At 40.8% G+C, this 21,226-nt stretch overlaps 1 long non-coding RNA gene across 1 annotated transcript in view; it reads right to left on the reverse strand.

Moving 5' to 3' along the window:
• The window catches only part of LOC128910644 (uncharacterized), a 35,740-nt gene extending 16,216 nt beyond the window's left edge, over positions 1–19,524 (reverse strand). Inside the window, exons 1-2 of the long non-coding RNA XR_008466806.1 lie at positions 19,436–19,524; positions 18,483–18,555 (exon numbers count right to left, since the gene is read on the reverse strand). This is a non-coding gene — a long non-coding RNA (uncharacterized LOC128910644). The remainder of the gene's footprint in view (positions 1–18,482; positions 18,556–19,435) is intronic.
• Positions 19,525–21,226: the final 1,702 nt, after the last annotated feature.

The following is a 21,226-nucleotide window of genomic DNA, read 5'->3' on the forward strand; positions in this document are numbered from 1 at the left end:
TATTTAATTACCACTTCAAACAAAACTGCATTATATCCACAGTCAATGCTTTGCTTTCCAACAGGCAGAACAGCATTGTAAAGAAGATTTAAGGCGCATCACTTTAACAGCCGTAGGAAGAGAATACAATATCCTTAGCAGAAAGGGATAGAAGAAACAATGGAGGTGTGACATGTTGCTTAAAAAGGGAGGGTGGGGGAGTTAGAGAAATTATTATTAAGGACAGCAAAAGAAGGAAGGGCACATACAAGTGAGAGGATGTGGATCTTGTCCCTTCAGTTTTTACGCTGAACATTGAAAGGGTATGATCTAAAACATCCTTCAAATTGACGCTAACATTTTATTCACACAGTCACAACACCTGAAGTACTGCAGTTACCAAACTGGAAACACAGAACACAAGGCACCTGCTGTCTTTTGCTATTCTACTTAGTAAGCAGCAGCTACTACCTTATCTGCCTATCATTTTCCCCCTGTTGCTCTGCTGTTGCAAGGTCCCACCAATGCTACCATTACTCCAAAGGAGCAAAAGGGCCTGAGGCAGTGTCTATCATTTGTACCACTGTATTAGTAAAATCAGTGGAGGTTTATTTGATACAGCTAATGCATCAGCAGGCACAAGAGCCTTCTCTGCACTACACCACCTGCCACTCTGTTGTTTCTTCCGAAGCACTGAATACACGTATTATGAGAAGGAGCCATGAAATCACCTGAGATGCACAGATACAGAAAACCTTTTTTTTCCAAAGTAAATTTTCTTATACTGAAAAGTAGCAAATTTTGCCGTGATGTATTAATACATGGATTGAGTTGGGATGGTATTTTTCTGCCTGTTTAAATTTGCATCTCTGCAACAGATGGAACAGAATAGTTGTAGCCGTAGGCCAAACTCTGAGAATTATTCTAGTGTAGGCAATAATAATGATCACAAATGGTAAAATGAAGCAAAGGTTCAAATATAACTCATCAATACATTATTCTCCTTCTTGCCACAGAAAACTTGGCAGTAACTGCTCCCTGGTTGTGATCCTTTATGAATGTAGCCAAAGACTCAGCATAGGATTTCCAGAAGTCATCTGTGGGACTTCAGAGCACAGCTGGGCAGGAATTCTCATGTTTCTACTCCACAAACAATACCAACCTTTAGAATATAGCTAGGGAACATTTGTTCCCGAAAGGAATAAAAATTTAAATTATCTGTGTTTCCTACCGAACAGGAATTTCAGGATTTTCTTTCAAGTAAGTGAATGCTGCTAGACTACTCTATAGCCAGGGAGCGTAGGAACTGAAGCACCGAGGAACGGCAAACTTAGCAGCTCCGGGAATTCAGGCTCATGAGGTGGGACAAGTCAGAAATGCAGAAGTTTCAAGCTGCCAACCAGCTGGTGCACAACCAAAGAATCTGGGATTTGGGGAAAAGGACAATTCACCATACTGCCCTTTAAAGGCTATGCAGATACGGAACCAACTCTCATGAGTTTTATGAAAGTGCACCTGGAATTTGGTGGTGTTTTTTTTTTAACTAAAAATTCAGAGTTACAAATTGCTTCATAATGAAATCTGTGATCTTATGTCACTTAGGTCATTTAGAAAATTCTTTCCTCCCATAACTAGTATGAAAAAATAGCTGCAGAGAAAGATTGATATAGAAGGGTAAGTTCATCTCTAGTTCAGTTATACTTACCATATTTCTTTTTGCGGCAATATATTACAGTACCAAAAGGAATTGCAACCCATTGACAGCTCTTTAGTCCTAAGAGAAGCAAGAGAAGTGTAACATCACAATATGAAGCTTATCTGGGCCGTTAGGTACTTACCAGAGTGCAACAGTACAGTACATTTTTTGGATCCTTAGTGCTAACACTTCCTTGCACTTTACAGTTTTTTCAGGTTCTACTCAAAGGCTACAAGGTCTACAACAATTCGTCTCCATTTTGCTTATTGTTAGAGATCTTGTGAATATCCATAAATGAAGTATGGGATCCAGCCAAAAAATACGTAAAGGCTGGTCACCTCTGAGGAGGGAATAAAAGCATGAATATTTGGATGCTACCTATTAAGAGAATTAGAAATCTTTCAAAAAGTTTACATCTTTTTTTACTCTTTTTCTCCTCAGGTGCAATATCCCAGCAGATGAGAAGCTACACAACCCTGTCAACATTTAGCTGCGAAGCCATGCAAATATTTAAACTGCGCTGGAAATCCCTGGAAGGCAAAACACCTTTTTGAGGTCTCAAAAATTTTATTAAATTACAGCTTTCTACACTATACAGTCTTCTTACCTACCATAGAAAATTATAGTAAGGTATCAGACTAAATCAGTTGCACAGCCACAAGGCATAGTGCAATAAAGAATCCATTACCCAAATCATTTTATACCTAAGCAAACGGAAAATGTAAAGGCATTTACATTAGCATCTGATGCAAATGTAAACCCTATGTTATTGATGGGGAAATGATAGTACAGCTGTCCATTCTGCGTGGTGATTGCAATACCGGGCCACCCATTTATCAAACTGCGTCTTTTATTTAAAAACATATTAAATATGTGCATGAGCTCTGCATTATACAGTAGCAACAAAGCCAAGAAACATTCTTCTACTATTTGTTATCTGCCACCAATGCAAAATTGGGGTCTGAGAAGTTATTATAAATCATATTTTTTCACTGAGTTTCTACACAAAGCCTATACGTTTCTCTTAGAAATGTTTATTATTCCAGAGTTGATCATGCAATGCAATCCGGGTGATAACTATACTTGTGATTTTGCTGGGTTCCTCTACTCCCCACCCCATTTTCAAAGCTGTGAAAAAGAAAAAACAATCAAATGCTCATCTGGACATTTTTTTAGATGTGTAAACTCTCTGGGTCAAGGCCATTTATATAAGGCGCAAGAAGATGAACCAAACTGGGTCAAATTTTGCTTACTATATTCATGTGCATAGTTCAGCTGAAATGCGTCATACTTCCTCTTAAACAGACCCCATCATCCATGAAATCCACATGCAGCAAACTGAAAACTAAAATGCAAGATGGAATAAAACCAAAGAACATCCTTCGGTCCACAGTTGGACCATCTGGCTGCAAGTTCCCCGAAGTCAGCCTATTACCAGACACCTTCACGGATGGGCTACCAGTGATTCAACACTACACGTTCTCCTCTCCGCATCAGCGCGTGAACAGCAATTCCCCACCTAAATACTAGGGGACACAGAGGTACTAGCACTATGACACAAATGAATGTAAAGCAGTGCTTCCCCCTATCGCTTGGGTCTATTAAACAGCTCACAGCTTTTTTCTTAAAAAGAGAACAGGTCCTGTCCAAATACTGTTCAAATCTCAATTCGGAAGTTGACGTGCTGCCTTTCTAACATTAAGTTTATCATCACGCAAAGAAGTCAAAGAGAAAAAGAAAAAAAAAAAAAGGAAAAATAAAGTATTTCCCATCAGAGTTATTAAATTAGACTGATGTAGGGACTACACTCTGCTGACCACAATTTGTGAATGAATACACAGCTGGCATAATTTATCATCATACCCCCTATGTTAATAAAAGATCATAACATGTACTGCCATGTCAGGTGACATTCAAGATAGCTGATGACTGCTCAAAAACTGTTAAAATGCAAGAAAAAGACAGCCCTATCAAAATGAAAACAGCCCTTTAAGGACATCATTTCAGTGCTTCTCAATTTCTATTACCAACTCAGCTGGTGAGAAGTGAGATACCAAAGTCATTTCCCTTTCTCATATATAATGACAACAGTTGATATTTTTTTTCTTTTTTTAATGGAAACCACTGTATTATTCATTTTGTTTCTACTCTTATTCCAAGAAGATCTGGTTTTGTAAACAGTCACTGAAATGAAAACCAATGCATACATTAAAAAGACTAAAGGCTAAATAAAAAACTAGCCTAGGATTCCTCATCCCTATAGCACAACTGACCTCTCTCATCTCACCATGGTTAAAAGTTCCTTTCAGAAAACAAAGCCAAACAGAACTACACCTTTCATTTTCACAGCTCCGTAATAACGGTATCTCATAGAAATAATAGTCTGCTATGGTCTTCTATCAAGTATTTTTATAATAGTCTATCCAGTTAGAAGTGATATCATTTGACTGGAGAGCAGTATGTGTAGTGCCTGCATTAAGAATAAGAAAGTAATATGAATGAATACAGTCCTGTAAGTCTGACCTCAGGAGTATGGGAGAACTTAGAACAAATTTTGAAAGGAAGGTTAATGAGTGACATGGACATAAAGGCAAAATGGTCTAAAATTCAAAGAGTTCTCCAGGCTGACATGGTAAAATAATCCATGATTTAGACAAAGACAAAAGAAATTCAGGCAGTCTCATATAGCTGGACTTCATCAAAGCATTTCCAGTGGAAACCATTTGTCAATTTAGAAAGTAGTAGCTGGTGGATAGGCAGCTGGGTGAAGGAAAAACAGCAACAAGAAGTATTAAGGGGAGGAATGTCAGACAGCAGGGAGCTTGGCTACGGGAGTTTTTCAAGGATAAATCTAGTTTAGTATTTTCTTTAATAACCTTGGCATAAACAAGCGGGCTAATGAGAGTCGGCTATGTGGGGTGTCATTGCCAACGCAGAGGAGCACTGCAATAACTACCCCAAAAGCAATGGATTTCTTTGGTGACAAGAAATGTGAAATGAGTCCCACATGAACAGAAAAATATTGTGATTCTGCACTTGGGAGCTAACTGCAAATACTCCTGCAAGAAGCTGAGAGCTCATCAATAAGAAATTACTAAGGTGGAGAATGTATGGTCTGTAAGATTCAGCTATGAAAGAGACAAATTTAATGTTAGGAAGCATCAATCAAGGCATTTTTAGTAGATAGAAAAGTAGTAATGCCACTGTACAAGGGCTTTCTTTCAAAAACTGCATGTGATAACGTCTTCAACATTCAAGACAGATTCACAAACCAGAACAGAGCAGAGAAGTGCTGCCACAACAATCCAGAAGGCATATCTTACAAGGGAAGGATAGAGAAGCTGAGATGCTTAGCTCGATAGACAAGTGGGATGTTATCTGTAATTAGAATGGGGTAAACAAGCAGAAAAAAAGCCCCCACAAGAACAAAAGAGGTATAAACTGGCCATTAGGCTGAAAATTACCAGCAGTTTCTCAGGTATTAGGACAATTCGGTTGCAGAAGATCCAGTCAGAACATCTGAAGCTAAGAAACTCAACCCACGCTGCTGGGTACAAGACTCAGTACCCCCCGCCTCTCCATGCCACCAAGGAGGCCTAAGATTAAAATGTATTTTATGCACTCATGATGCCTGCCAGTGCTGCAGTGACAGGGAGCAAAAGGACAAAGTGTTCAAGGTGTCTTATCCATCAGAAAACAAAGTCACTGCATTTATGGTGGTGCCTGATATAATATAGCCTAAACAGCAAGGGACTCAAGCTGACATTTTCGATTGTATGTGTGTGAATGTGCTGCCCTGCATTTGTTTATAAATAAAGTAAATAATAACAATATCCATGGAATACTAGAGAAACAAGCAAAGCCTGCAATTTTATTTACTTTATCACATTTCAGGAATCAAATGCAGTAAAAAGCAATTTAGAAGAGATTAGTGGGTGCTAATGCTTTCACTGCTTTAGAGGACATTCTCACAGGAACACTGACATGGTGTTTTAGGCAATGACACTGATAGATAAAGACAGAGCAGTGAATCAAAAGACATGCAGACCTTCTCTAGAAGCACTCCAGGATGACGAAATGAATGATTTCTGTGTATGATGTCTGAAGTGATTTTTTTCCAAAGTGTGTTTATTCTTATAAAATCCAAGGCACTAATGAAAACAGATGTAACAGACCTTCGCCTTATGAGTACAGTTGACTGAGCGTGGCACACAGACTGCTATCTAGCTAGGATGCCTGGTTTAAAAACATTACAACAAACAAATTAATAAACTATCACAGTCTTAATATCACACATCTGGCCATTAACGTTAAATAATTTAATGAGTTAAACTTTGTTAAGGAAAATAGTTTCATGCTGTCCATACTTCGATAATAAATACAGCACTGACGTGTCTGTCGCCCCTCTGCTGAGTGCTAACAAGAAGCAGTTAGGAGTCATACAGCACCTCTTTACTATCAACTGGCATCAAATCTAGGTTGACTCTAATAGCACACAAGCGACTGTGCTGGGCATGGCAGGTGGGGGCGGGGGGGCGTTCGCTTTGTTTCTCCTGAAGGGGAGTTTCTGGCAGCCAGTAACTACTCACATAGATGTAGGTTTGACACACAGGATTAAAAAAAGGTGAAGGAAAATTGAAGGAAAAGAAGTCAGTCATTTTCCTGAAAGGACATATAACATTGACAGCAAATTCCAGTGTGTGTTTAGTTCAGTTTGTCTGGGCCTGACATCACGATCGCACCTAGGCAGAGCAGCTCATTCCCCAAACCCCCTCCAGGCCCGACGGCTCAGCAGTATTACAGCTTTGACAGTTGAGGGAGACTGTCTCAAGAAAAGTACTATTAATTTCTGAGGTGAAATACCAGAGATTGACACTCATGGTTATTTCACACAATAAGTCCATTCAATAGCACTCAGGGACAAGCCAAACAAAAATGAGGTTTGGCCTCTTGAGTACAAATATAGGGAAGATTACAACAAAGCACCATTTTGTGCATTAAACACAACCACACCTCACTGTGTGAATGTTTCTGGGATTACCAGGAGGTCTGAGATTCCCTGGATGCACGCAGGGACAGGAGAAGAGCAGACTGAAAGGACAATTAGCTTTCTTCCCATTGAACAGCTTCCATGGGTCCCACAAATCAATTTAACATGGCTGATACGCTGCAGAAAAAAAATCCCAAACAAAATCCAGCACTGCTGAAACTTGATGCCTGCATAATACACGCTCTCCTGGGTAATCTGCAGCATCCAGACATTGCCACCACGAGTCCTATCCCTGCAAAGGGAGGTTAATACACACCAATGAGAGAAAGAATATTCTTTTCTTTCTCACAGCTCTGGCTGGGACGTGATGCGAAACAGCAGCTCTCTTCCTTTACCGAGCAGGAAAGTTGCCCGCATTGCTTTGGAAAACCACTTCATGAGCGTATGTTAACTCAATTCAGCACTAGGGCCCCTTCCCGAGCCCTGCCTGAATCGGGCAATTATGCCACCCCACCATTTTATTCTGAAGCTAGCAGAGCCATGTGGGGTACAAGCTAAGACACATGGGGTTTTGCTCAGACAGCTTTCTGCAACGTAGCAGGAGCTGCTGCTGCTGCCCTGGGACTCCTGCAGCACTGCTGAACATTTGGGCAAGAGGCCGCTGCTTCAGACAGCTGAAAGATGCCACCAAACAGCTGACTTGCAGCATCTCACTCCTGTGGCAGAGCCGAACCCTGAGGTCAACAGGAACTGGGAGACTTCCTAACCCCAGAGGTAAGAATTTACCTCCACGATAAGGAGGGGCTGTTGGGTCAAAGCAACCCTCATCAGATGCTGAGGTCAACAGGGGCTAAAAGGCTGCAGAGGACCAGGAAGGAAGGTTTTATTCGTCTTCATTTGCCTGAAGCAGAAAAGGATTTACCAAGGGGAGCTCAGAGTTTTAAAGTTCTTCCCTGTCCCTTGAGCACACTGCTGGCAGCTCCCACAGTCCAGGGTGCTCCAGGGCACAACAGCTTCTCCCCAGGCTCCTTCAAAGCCAAAGAAACGCAGCACTGCTGGGTGGTAGGCAGGGGCATGCATGTCTTACTCCAGCTGCATAACTGCCGCTGCAGGACATGCCCCCAGCCAGGCCCCATAATGTGGCCTAAGAGTTCAACAACCCCCACACCTTTTTTGTCCGAGCACTCATTCATCAGTGTTACAAAAGCCCAGCAAAGCATGTGGGACAAAGCCAAAATATGAAACTTTGCAGAACGTCCTGGATTCACATTAACTTTGCAGAAGGTCCTGGATTCCCATTAACCTCCTCATGCTTATCCACATTAGTCAATATAAAAACATGTTTTCTTCTTAAAACTATGGCCTGGGGATCTCTGAGTTCTGAAATTTGTATATGAACATAAGAGAAGGTAATTAAAATGAGGAGAAATGTGAGGCAGTTAAGACAAAGGTAGTGTATCTCTAGAGCAAGTGAGAGAGCAAAAGCTTTATGGAAATGCTGGATTTACTTAGTGAACAATTTGCACACTGGAGGCTTAGACGTGTTTCTCTTCTATGTATATAATGTCAGTCTAATATATGAATAACGACAGAGCTGGTTTCATCTTATTTCTTGTCTTCAAATTGGGGCATCTCATCTTTAAACCACACCAAACTACTTTTTCCCCACAAGGTATGCAGTCCACTACCAATGAACTACCTCGGAATTGTACCTATACACTATTAGAAAATGTTTTGTGGACCTACATGGAAGACCCAAGAAGTGGAAGGAAATCAGGGATTTGAGATTAAGCCAGCAGAATTTTCCAGTTCATCTGCTGCTATACAAAACTTCATTTATCTTCTGCAAAAAAAAAAAAAAAAGCTAATTTCCCGTTGTCAGATAGCATGGCTGCAAATAAACGCTGTCCTTCTGCAGTCATTGATCACAGAGACTGCTGCATCCAGATTTCCAGTTGCACAGCCAGATGGCTCTGAGGGAGCTGCCCCATTGGGCTGGGAGAAAGGAGGAGTATTAGAGGAGAAAACCTAAAGGTTTCTTCAGAAGGAATTTCACCTGAACTAGTCTCTCTGGCTACGGTCCTGTTTCTCAGCTGAGAAAAGGAAGGCGGAGTGAGGGGACATGACCATGCAAACCCATGAGGACCAACCCTGCCTGTAGAAGTCCAGGACAACAGGAGCCTTTTCCAAAGCTTAGGTAGCAGCATATCACCACCACAAGTCCCTTCACTGAACAAAGACTTCCTCACTAACATACAAAAAGTGAGGACTTCAAGTGAGCATTCAACTACCGCAGTGCTGGTAGAACTGGAGTCTGCTCTAAAGGAGGAGGCAATGTGCCAGCTCGTACAGCCTGACAACTCAAGGACAATTTCCACTGGATTTGATCAGCTGAGGTTCACAGATGCGTCACATGACACATTGCCACTTACCAACCAACAAAAGGGTTACTTCTTCCTGTTGATTTAAAGCCTAGGTGATCCTTCCGGAAGATTCATCAGCAGTAATACTGAAAGAGTCTAAAACAAAGCTGGGCCTCCCTCCTTCAGTAGGAAATGGAATTTTTTCACCCAAGATTGCTATGATCTTCCACTGTCATTCAGGAAACCCAGATTCCCTGGCTTTGACTGGTCATTTGGCAAGGAGACACGAGTTGTTTAATTATCTCCCAAGGAGCAGCAAAATGACAGTGGAGCATGCATTTGGAAGGCTGAAAGGCAGCACCTAATGACAAGTCTGTAAGCTGCTGAGAAAAATCTGCTTCCTGTGATAACTGCTTGCTGCTTTTTGAACGTTATCTGTGAAGTCACAGACTGATCTTCACCTACGGAGGCAAAGACAAGAAGGACAGGGATTGCGTAAGTACTGTTGCAGATTCTCCATACCCTGGACACGGGGAAGGACTTGCTAAAAGGCGATGCACAAGCCTGTAAGGCGTGCAGTGCTGTTACCCACCAAACTAGCCTGTAGCCAAGAAGACCTGGAAGGGCAGCAACATCAGCGCATGCGGTTTCAAAAGCCTGCACTGTCTTGCATTATGAATGCCAGCCTAAACTCAGGTCATTTTTTTGTCTGCAATAAACAACTATTTTACTAGACCATCAGATGTCAGAAAGCTCCCCTCAGACTACAAGGTTTTATTAGGTGGGTGCATAGCAAATGAAATGTACCAAGGCTTAATACAAAGACCCTTGTCTCTGCTTCTGTGACAGCTGAATCCAGGGAACTTCCATAAGTTTTGGTCCAAATGTCATATATACACTGCAATAAAACTGCACTGCAATATTAGTTTCTCTACCAGCACCTTGCAGTCCAGTGTCTTCAGATGGGGATATATAATGTCAGTTTTGCAGGATGTAGAAAGTGAAAGGACAGAACGACCACCACTGATGCTGAATTTCCCTTCAAAGGCTGCTGAGGTCAAGTTTTGCAGGGTGTGCTAACACTTCGAACCCAATTTTGATCCTTTCAGGCCACTGCAATGACACAAAAGTCTTAGAGTGTCAGTTCTACGCATACTCTTCAACTCTTCTCATGACCAAGACTCACATGTTCAGAATAGGAGACAGTTGCTATCAAGCTGGCAGAGAACTGACACAGAGCAAGTGCAGTGGCTGCTCTGCCCCACAGAAAAGTATCATTTTCAGTTTAACCAAAAGCATTGAACCAGGCTGTTATCGATGAAAAATACAATGGTGCATGACATCATGTAAAATAGTGGCACAAGTCCTTGGATTGCACTACTGCATCTGCTTTAAACAGCAAATGTAAAAGCTATGAATCCAGCAATAAGGGACAGGACTGTAATTCTATGAAGGCTAGGTGAAGGGCAGGTTATGGACAACAAGGAGCAATCCAATTTGGTTACACTAGCTAAGGTAAAATTTACAATGGCTATCAATCCTCATGCTTTAAGGCATAAACTGAGCACCATCTGGGGCCAGAAAGAAATTTCCCTCTGTGGTACACTATAACACAATTGGCTGCGTGTATTTCTTCCTCTGAATCATCACATATTGGTTACTGTCAGAGACAGGATACTAGACTGCACGGATCACTGGTCTGTTCCAGAGCAGCAATTTCTATGTTGTTCATTTTCTTCACAGTCTTTACAGATTACAATAATGTTATTAATACCGCAGCAGTCATTTTCCCAATATACAGTAATAGTTTCTCTAATTCTGAAACAAACACTGATAGCAACTTAAATGATTCCAACAACTAATCAAAAGCACTAGTCTACATTTTTATGGGGTCTGAGTGATTTGCTAGTTCTTTTTTGGAAAACAAATCTCACCATCTAATTACTTGTATTTTTAAATTACACATCAGGCATATTATCCAGCATTCAATACAACAATAGCAATAGTGTGAAGAAAAAGCACTAATGATGTTTTAAAAAGTAATTTAGAATTCAGTTTTGAATTTATTTTAAGGAAAAGATGTAAGTATTGTCTTCCTGACTGAGATTTATTAACAACCCCCCTTTCCATTATCTGAACATCTCACTTGCCCTAAAGCACATCTGTAAAGACAGTGAGGGACTGCATGCGTTTTCTATATCCATAAATTACAGATGTTGCTCTGAGCTACTCATCTATCAAGACAATTTTCCATAAGAGTAAGATCAACCTGAAAAGTATCCATCTAACAGAGAATATGGAAAATAATTAGTAAAAGCACACAGTCTGCAGACCTAATTTGTTTTACTGGGAACATTCTCTACCCAAAGCTTTATAATAGCATGTGACAGAACACAGGGAAGCAAATCAAAGTCCAAACAACACTTCTGGGTATCAAAACAAAGACCTTGATGCCTCAGTAACATGCTGTTGTGTACACACACTGCTATAACAAACTCAGTAAAGAGGATATGGATGACGCCCTCTGTAATTAATAACTTATGCTAGTTCATATTTTCCAACTAATCGCATTATGTCATGTATTTTACAGGTTAGCACATCTGTTATATCTTGCCTACATCATAATTCTATTTATTTCCATGAACACACTATATGCATCTATGGAAGATCAGAAGATCTGTATCTAATATAATAGGTGATTATCCTAAAGCTGAAGTATATAGAACAAAAGACAAATTGAGAAGAAAACGCAAGCAGCAGTTTTACAAAGAAAGATTCTGCCATCACAGAGCCAAGTTACTGTATCTTAACCTTTCCACTTCCATAGGCAATTGAAAAATGAATAAATGCCGAGAAAGCAGATAACAAGATTAAGAACACAGAGCCTTTTCTAGGCTGCATAAAATACAGAACATGACTTAACCGAACAGAAGGAGGGAAAACAGTACTTGTGGGAGATAAAAGAAAGACATACACTTGAACACTTAATGCCAATCATGCGCTTATCCTAAACAGAAGACAAATACTGTATTACTACCTTCAGAGCTGGGTGAGAGAAAAAAAAGACAGAGCTTTCATGTATACAAAAATGCCCCTTCTTCACTGCAATTTCATTTCAGAAATAATAAAGTACCCTGGGTTCCCCCTGTGTTCTCTTTCGTACATCTCCGCAAAAGTCATTATTACCCTTTGTTTTGTATAGCATTTTTGTAAAGATGAAACTACAGGTTTCTAAACCTATGAGACAAGTTGTTGGTTTTCTTTTCCTTCTCGCCAAAACAGAAATCTTTGGTGGAAAGAAGAGTACTTCAATTCTGTTCTGTCTTATGCAAATAGAACAGAAAATTATATGGGAGCAGCTGTAACACATGATACAACAATACTTTAGGCTTGATTTCCCAGCAGTCAAATGAAGAGTGTCTTATGAAGTAAGGGAAGGAAAAGGAAACACATTAGAGTAGAAAAGATCAACAGCCACTTTTCATAAAATTATTGCCAGCTAGAAAACAAGTGTTCTGTATCAATGGTTCCGTCTCACATCCCCAAGGAGCCTACCTAAAATTTCTCGACGACCCACACTGCACCCAGTAGGCAAGACTTTGAAAACTGGGTGCCTGTCAGACTTACATCTGCACGTAGGTACTTACATAAGTGCCCTGTTTTCTTAAATGCTGAGCACCTAGTAGTCATCTGCAGATTGAAACAAGAAGTGCTGGGTACCCAGCAGAAAAAAAAAAAAAACAAAAACAAAACACTTATCTGAACGTCTAACTTTTAAACCTCACTTTTAAAAAATTGTCTTGGTTTGTATCATTACAGTTAAAGGACTGATGAAAGAGACTCCCTTTGGAGTCCATCTGTGCAACTCTTAATAGGCTGCAAGAATACCTGCTGAAAGGAGACAGGCACTGCCTCTGTTTCAAGCATGACCACATTTTTCCCACCACAGTATTCCTAACCCTTATGCCCATGTGGAACAAGAGACCAGAGCTAGACTGATATAATTTTCTGGAAAAGAGTCCCAATAAGATACTGGGCACACTCCCCAAATATGCACTTTATAGGTTTAATGGTGCAACTGACTTACTTTAAACATTCTAATTAAAACATCACTGTTTCTCACACAGATAACTATTGGTCTTTACACTTCCAATACCATCAGCCTAGAAAGAGGAAAGACTGTGACCACTACACTTTTTTCATCATAACAGCACAACTTTTTGCTTGATGATGCAAATAGAAAAAACTCAAACTTTCTTTTCCTTTTTTTTTTCATAGCAAGTAGATTTCACAAGAAGGTTAGTAATGAAGCCTAACAAAACATTTACAGGATTGAAGTCAAAACCTGGGAATGCAATAAATCACCTACTGTAAACACAAAGAAATTGAGGGCAGTTTAAGTGAGGCAGTATCTTTGATGCACTGTTTCTCGTCACCACTGAAATCTCAGAAAACACACAGAAATATGTTGTGTGTGTCCTCAGGAAACTGAAATACAGTTAATTAAGAAACAGAATTTTGCCTTTTGATCCTTCTAATAATTTTCCCTCTTTCTCACTGACACGTACACAGAGTGATAAGAGAATGAAGGGTTTAGGTCACTGTTGCTAAAGGCATTATTTTCTACAACCTTTCCCTCCCATGGTGCTATGGAGAGCTTGCAGCTCTTGTCTGTCCTCACTACATATTATCCTCCTCATACACACGCTGATACTTACAAATAAGGAATGTGGTTGACCTGGCAACAGGATGTTAATTTCCTAATTTATCCACCATTTCTTTTAATAACATTAGTCTCGGATAAGTAGAGAACAGTTCTAGCGTTACACAATTTTGCAAGTGTCTAGTTATACCAAGTACAAACAACAATCCTCACACCACTCCACATTGTGAGATAGACTTCACTATCAAGAATGTGTTTCTACTAAACAGGAAAATCATCATAACCAAAACGTTCTATCTAACTTTTATAATTCAGTATTATCTTAGGACATTTTTTCCCCAATTTGCTGGCTAGAATCAGAAGGATTGAAAATTATGCCCTGCAAAGAAGCTTCTGGGCAGGTAGCAGTCTTGTGAGAAGAAGGGGAAAAAAAAGGGTGATTAGGCTAGGGAAGGCAAGTGACCTGTCCAGGATGGATCAATGCCTGAGAAATCTCTGATCAACACAAAGGCCCAAAGAGACTAACATGATAGTGATGTATGTAAGGGAAGACCTTATCACATCTCTCCCAGCCTTGAAAAATAAGAGGAACATTGGTCTCTGAAAATCTCTATTTGGGATGTCTAACATGAGGCAAATTTACAAGGCCTTGATTTTTCAGAAAGGATGATCCGCACCATCTGAAATGTAAGACTGTGTTTACCAAAGCTCTTGAAAAACACAGCTAAACAGGCAGGTGAGCTCATGTTCCCATTCTGCTATGATGATTATTTTGCTCATATTCTCTATCTATTCCTCTAACCTTTTTGTACAGCTCTAATGATCCAATTTGAACTTGCCACATGATTTAAAGGTCTCTGTGAGAAAGACAGCATCAAGATGCAGTTAGTTGTACCATAATCAGCCTGCACCACATCTTGAGCTTAATTTCTCAAATAAGCAGCACTATAGATAAGCTCTGATCATTATCACAAGTGCCACCCCGCTCACAAGACATTCAAACCTTTCTAGCATCTCTCTGCAAGATTTTGTAGACAAAACCACAATACACAGTGCAACTCTCCTCTTCTTAATAAAGATGACTGCAATCCCCAAGGCTGTTTGTGCAAGCCACTGTTGTGGGTGCGTCATAGTTGCCTACATACTAGCGCAGCACTAGCATTTAACTTTGTACAAAACAAGTAAGAGGATTCAGTACTTTCAGGCACAAAGTACTTAACAATATGAATAACCATTTGATTACTCCCCCTCCCAACTCTTTCCAGCTAAATCAAGACTGTCAAGCACATTTTCAGTATATATAGCAAAGAAGTGTAAAATCCAACAACATGTATTACTTTGAACTGAAATTTAGCATCACCAGGCTCTTGCAAAAGTAGTGTATTAAAAGACAGCTAATTTGAAGGAAGTGTTTGCTAGTAAAAGCTGGAGCACAGCCAGAAAGCTACAGTATACAAGGATTTTAATGGCTATGAAATGTTTGGTACTTTGTTGTGAAATTAGTTAACAGCCTAATTTTTCCCCTCTAGGGGGCTACACTCAAAAATCTGCAGGTGTGAGACCTGAGTGTATGAGTATGCTTGTCCACACCTGAAGCCATTTGCCCACCACACAGTTTGAGCAGCACTGTGCTGTTTAGGAGCACTGAGGAATAGTGTGCCTGTAAGTCAGGATTTTAAGTAGTATCAGCAGCATACTGTGATGAATGTGCAGCACATCAGTTCACACTCCTGCCTGCCTCTAGACTGCAGCGTCTGTTCTTCTCACAGATAATGATTGAATTTGATGGCTATATTCTCCAGAGCCTCCTCCCTCCAGCACTGCTTCACACCTGAACAAACTCAAGTGCAAAATGCTTCCACTCCGATTTGGTAGCAGTTAGACTACCGTCTTTACAGCGTATAAACAACATGCAAGACAGCAAAAGCTCAAGCTCTGTATGTAGCGACTCAGTAGGTCCATAGCAACTACATAAAAAACCATCTTCAGCTTTTACATTAGCAACGTTACTTTTACCACAGTATCGACCAGACTACTCACTGGCTCCCTTGATAGGTAGAGCTATCCAAATATGGCAATAAGTAAGTCTATGTATTATTAAAAAAAAATATCTTGAAATGGCTACTATGCATAGTTGGTAAGTCCTTACCAACATTTATCAACAGAAATCACCTACAAGAATTCATCCAAAATGTCCACAGTACACAGAAATTGTTAAGGAAAATCTAAACTGGCAATTACAGGCTCAGTCCTAAACTGGCTTGATACAGAACTGCAGTCAAATTGTTTTCCCTTAGCATGAAAATACATCTTGTCATTCCAGAAGTAAACTGATACAGAAAAAAACCTGCAGATACCTGACCATCCTTTTCTGGGCAGAAGAAGGTTCTCTTCTCTGCATATCATTGACCTAGGACATAGCTGCATACAATCTGGAAATATTGCTGGGCCTTATTAATATCACACATTGCTAAAATGCCAAAAAGATGTTTGACAAACAAGTATATCCTGTCCTTTCCCAACATACTGCTGGTGTTGAGACTGTCTCCTCAGCACCTTGATGATCATTTTAGCAGCAGCCAATGTTAGCACACAGGTACAAAAATAACTTTTTATTCAGCTGATTCAGATAAGGAGGAAGGGTTTGTAGAAAAGCCTGGAGGGCTTCCTAGCAGCCAAAACAGTTGCCTGGCTGTATTATTTGGCAGTGGGAGTGTTGGGGGAGGGGGTTGTAAATCAGGGTCAGCACTTCCTGGTATCCGCAACATCACCAGGTGCATTCCGTCCTTTGAACACTCCACAGGTGCACTCACATGCTGTGCAAATGGTGCAGTCACTCTGCACAGCTCCGCTTATCCTATACACTCTATCAAGCAGGTACTCGCAGTCTTCAGCGTTCTCTTAAGAAGTCTCTGACATTCCTGTTCTAAGGCTAGACGGGATTTGTAGGCTGCCTGTACTAGGCAAAAACTGCTGCTGCTTCTAAGGGACAAAGTGGATGCCGGATGTGAAAACCAGAAATACACAATGCTCACAAGACGATCCCACCAGATACAACACAGGTGCACTCACTGTGAATATGTCTGAAATACTTCTGACTGATCAATCATGGTCACTGTCACCTGTGAGGAAGTTTTTTCCTGTCTCAGCACTCTAAGAAATGGCAGGATTGCTGCTGCCACCCCAGAGATACAGGCTGCTGCTGCTGCTAAAGGAAGCAGGTGCTGAAACTTCCTTTCCCAGCAACAGCCCTTTCCTCATCGTTCTCCTCATGCCTTCCCAGTGCCATCCCCCAACACTCCCTTGTTAGACTGAACAATAAAGGGAGGGAGCATGCCACCCTCTCAGTTGCATTTCCAGGGAAAATAAAGCAGTCAATGGGGCAAAAGCATCCCACGGGCTCTCTCAGTTGAACCACACTGGCCTACTCATCTTGTTAGGGAAGGAGATGATACAGCTATTCCCCTCAACACCCGCTTTTATCCAGGTGTGGTGAAGAAAACTGGTCATCAGAAACATGGATCCCTGCTGAGTGAGGGAAATTAATTCACACATGCTTCTACCTGTTTTATCTTCTTCTGTATGTCCTCAGAAAAATCAAAGGACAATGACTTCTACAGGCTCCAGCTGGGTATTAGGATATTCTCAAGCCACTGCTGCAGCTTCTGAAAACAGCAGCTTCTCACTATTTCCCATGACTGCCCCAGGCAGTTCTCTGCTGCACTCTGGAATCCTCACTCCTGGCCAGCAGCAACTCCTGCTGAATGCAGACCACCAACTACAGAAACGTGGCTGCCCAATTCAGGAAGTCCTTCCAAAATATTAGTATTTAGCAACAGACGATTCAGAGTTAGTTAACTGTCACAGCAGAAGATATTTTTGTTCAGTCAGACACTAGCTGATTGCAGCTAACCACGTAATCCTTCAGTATCTGTCCTTAAAAACTGATCGCTTTAAACAAGGTAGCCATTGCTATCTGAAAATTTACTATTTTAGCATGGTACTTCTTTCATGTTTTTTCTAGTTACAGAAAGATTTTTATAGAATTTCTTGGGGGATGTGAGGGGGGGGAGTACTGACCATGTACCTGTTCCCCGAAGGTTTATAAATGTTCTCCATCCTTCCTATAATCTCCACATTCAAGATGCAGGATTAGATAGTGTTTGGGTAGAAGTCTCCTTAGCACTTAGCCCTAAAGGTGGTCTTTTTAATAACTGTAAAATCTGCAGAGGGAATAGATGAACTGAAAGGTTTAATGGCTGACTTGCATTTTACTGTGTTCCACAGGGACCAGGTTGTTTTACATCCTATACCTACTCTTTTGCTGAAGGTGGTTTAGAATTTCCATTTCAATCAATGAATAGCTTTCATCAGTGCTCTTCCCAAAACCACATCCATTATATGGGGACACTAGATTATATAAACTTGATTTCAAGATGTTAAATTACTGTCTAGGAAAGGCAAGCCTCTATGAAGTTACACAGATTATTCTGTAGCATCAGTAACAGACTACTATGTAATCCTCGGTATCGTCTCCAAAATTTTTTTTCAAATAAACCACATTTTGTAGAGAGGTTGGGACTGGAGGTTTAGGGCAGCTTTGTGCAACATTTTCGTTAGGGAAATTAACACCTTGGTGCTTTCTTTGTGCAGCTTTGGATTTGAAATCTCTCTAGAGGGGCAGTTTGGAAGGATAGTCATTGTTTAATTAGTACTCTCCTCAATTAGCATCTGGAGTTAAAGATCCACAAGTAGGTATATATCCAAAAAATTCCCAGAAGAATTACCTACCAGTAACTGAATATGCAGAAGTTCAGAAAATCGCTCATCCTCCCTCACTTCAGCTTCTTCAGAGATTTTCTTCCTTTAAATTAGCAAAAACAAATGCAAAGTAAGCAGGACTGCATGCTCTTCTTCTACTTCCATGTTCAAAGAGTACAACACAGAGGCAGCTAGAAAATCACTTTCTTTTCCAGTTCCTAAACTCAACACATGCATACCTAAGAACATATGCAGGTAAGGTACACTCTGAAAACATTAACATCATTAACCACAACAGGCCAATATGGTCCTATTTAGACATGCATACGGCTGGGCTGAGTATCAAAACTGTTAAGGACCAACAGCTGCTCAGAACCCTAGAAAAATCAGGATATTGCATACAGATTTGGAAGCTAAAGCTTAGGTATTAATTCAGCTATGTGGAGACTTCCACAGCTTCTAAGGAAACCACCCTCCCTAGCAGACTATGATGCATGTCTTGTTTAGTCAGCCCACAACTACTACTTGATGAAACAGCATACAGACAACAACAGGCAGAACCAAGTACTTAGTAGAGAGACTTGGGTAGAAAAAAGAAATTCTGCCTGCCACTCACCAATTACTAGCTGTTTTGAACCATTACTTCAAGGACTTTAAAAGACTCCATTAGCTTGATTCTTTAGAGACTTTAGGCAAAACTAAGCCAAACCACTGCTCTAAAAATTACAGGTCACTTATTCTTATTTGCTATTGCTTTACAACTAATTCCTTTTCTCCTAATAACTGCAGTGTAAAGGCTTGCTTATGGAGGGCTGTCTCTACCCACGGGAAAAGCAAGCTGTTCCATAGGGTACCATTCTGTTGGGAGGAGCAATATAGCTCCAACTCCTACTTCGCCTCACCTCTGCAAGGACAGCTATGCTGGCAACTGCTCCTGCACTACTGAGCAAGGAAGGGGCTGGAGTATGTAAGGCAGCAGTTACCTGGAGAGGGAAGGAAGGGTGGCTCACATCAGTGCTTCTCTCCCTACAGCAGCAATGGCTTTCCCATCCTGGCCTTCATCCTCAGAGCAGAGAATCACAACTTTGCCTTCACTTCTGAGATCTTAAGCCAGCTTTGTGTATGAATACCTGAAAGCAAGACAGTTCAAGGTAAGCATACTAAAATCATTAATTTTTATATGCTGTTACTGTATATGAGTATGCAAACAGACCAACAATTTCTAGTTAAAAATCATCTACGGCAGAGCCAAACTCATTGTTATGCTGAGATAAGCCATGATGAGGAATCTTTCTCTTTAATTCTTAACAGGTCTGAAGAACAAAGTCATCCAACATCGAGGGAAACATCACTTCCAACATTCTTAGCAAAATGAGTGTATGTCAGTTGTAAGTAATTTTATTTTCTGGGCAAAGAATTCCATTTGTATCATGCCAAAGACAACAGAAGGCCACAGGTATTCCTTAAGAAGGCTGGTTCTTTGCCTTCTGAAATGAGAGTCAATAAGAAACTAGTCAGAAAACCAAGGAGAGTTGACTGAGTGGGGATAGACACTGCAAGCTATGTTTGCACTAGCTGTCATGTATCTTCCCCCTGTTTGGATGTAAACTCTGTATTCCAGCTCCCAGACCACTTGCTGCCTAAGGAAATAATGTTAAATCACGAGTGAGCACAGGAAGGCTGGGGAGGGGAGAAGGGGAATACCAGTTGCACAGCTTTTACGCTGTTCCTTGTCAGACTACTCTCAGGGCAGAATATCTGTTCTCTCTTGCTTTACTGGGAGTTAGCTGTGGATAAGAGGGAAATAATGATAAGAGAATAAATAATATAAAACTCTGGAGCAGCAGCTGGTAGGGGAACCCAATCTACTCTTGTATTCAGCAAACAGGAAGATTTTTCCCCTCCCACTCACACAAGCTCCCCCTCCCCAAACAACTCTCCACAGCAGCTATCTAATTAGCAATGCTGGCACTGGTGTGGGAGGATGAGCCTGCCTCTGAGTTCAGCTCTGCCCCATGGCAGGGGCATGCTTTATTACTAATGCACCAGTTTGCTGCTGATCGTAGAATAGAAATAAAGATTTAATCAGGGTACATATGTATGTTTTTGTTAATCTAATTTTCCCTGCAACTAGGGTAGAGTAGGAAAAAACAAAGATGGTTTCATAGAAAAAAGAGCTTTTCATTACAGCTATCATGTTTAGCAGAAGCAAAAACACCTATGAAAGCCCACTCTTGCAGGTCTACACAATGCTTCACACCTAAATACCAAAAATAATGAACAGGAGAGAGATTCAGTAAAACTGCTAACGTGTAATACTTTAATGCAACTAGGAAACAGTAATGATTGCATATTTATTCACACAGAATAAAAACATTAGCTCGCCAAAAACATACATAATATTTTAGCAATCACAATCAAGCAGGATCAGAGTCCCAAAGATTCTGCACTCTAACAGAAACACATATTTAAAAATATACCATTAAACCAAATATTTAACATGGATATGAGAGATGTCACCAAGCAAGCTTAATGCTGTTTTTCTTTCATTCTCGAATTTCTACTTGCTGAGAAGAAAACTGGTACCCCAGGCCACAATTTCAGTTCTTCCCTTCTATTTCCATCGACACCCAGCCATTTCGGCTCCTGTTCCTTTTTTTCCTATTGCAACCATCTTGCTTCCTCCTGCCCTCCCACCCCCTTGGCCCTGTTCAATCTCAGCTCTGCTTGCCCTCACCCCACCTGCTGTCTCTTCTCCCACACACCAGCCCCCT

The sequence above is a fragment of the Rissa tridactyla genome, chromosome 5 (genome assembly GCF_028500815.1).
Source record: "Rissa tridactyla isolate bRisTri1 chromosome 5, bRisTri1.patW.cur.20221130, whole genome shotgun sequence".
NCBI classification, from domain to species: Eukaryota; Metazoa; Chordata; class Aves; order Charadriiformes; family Laridae; genus Rissa; species Rissa tridactyla.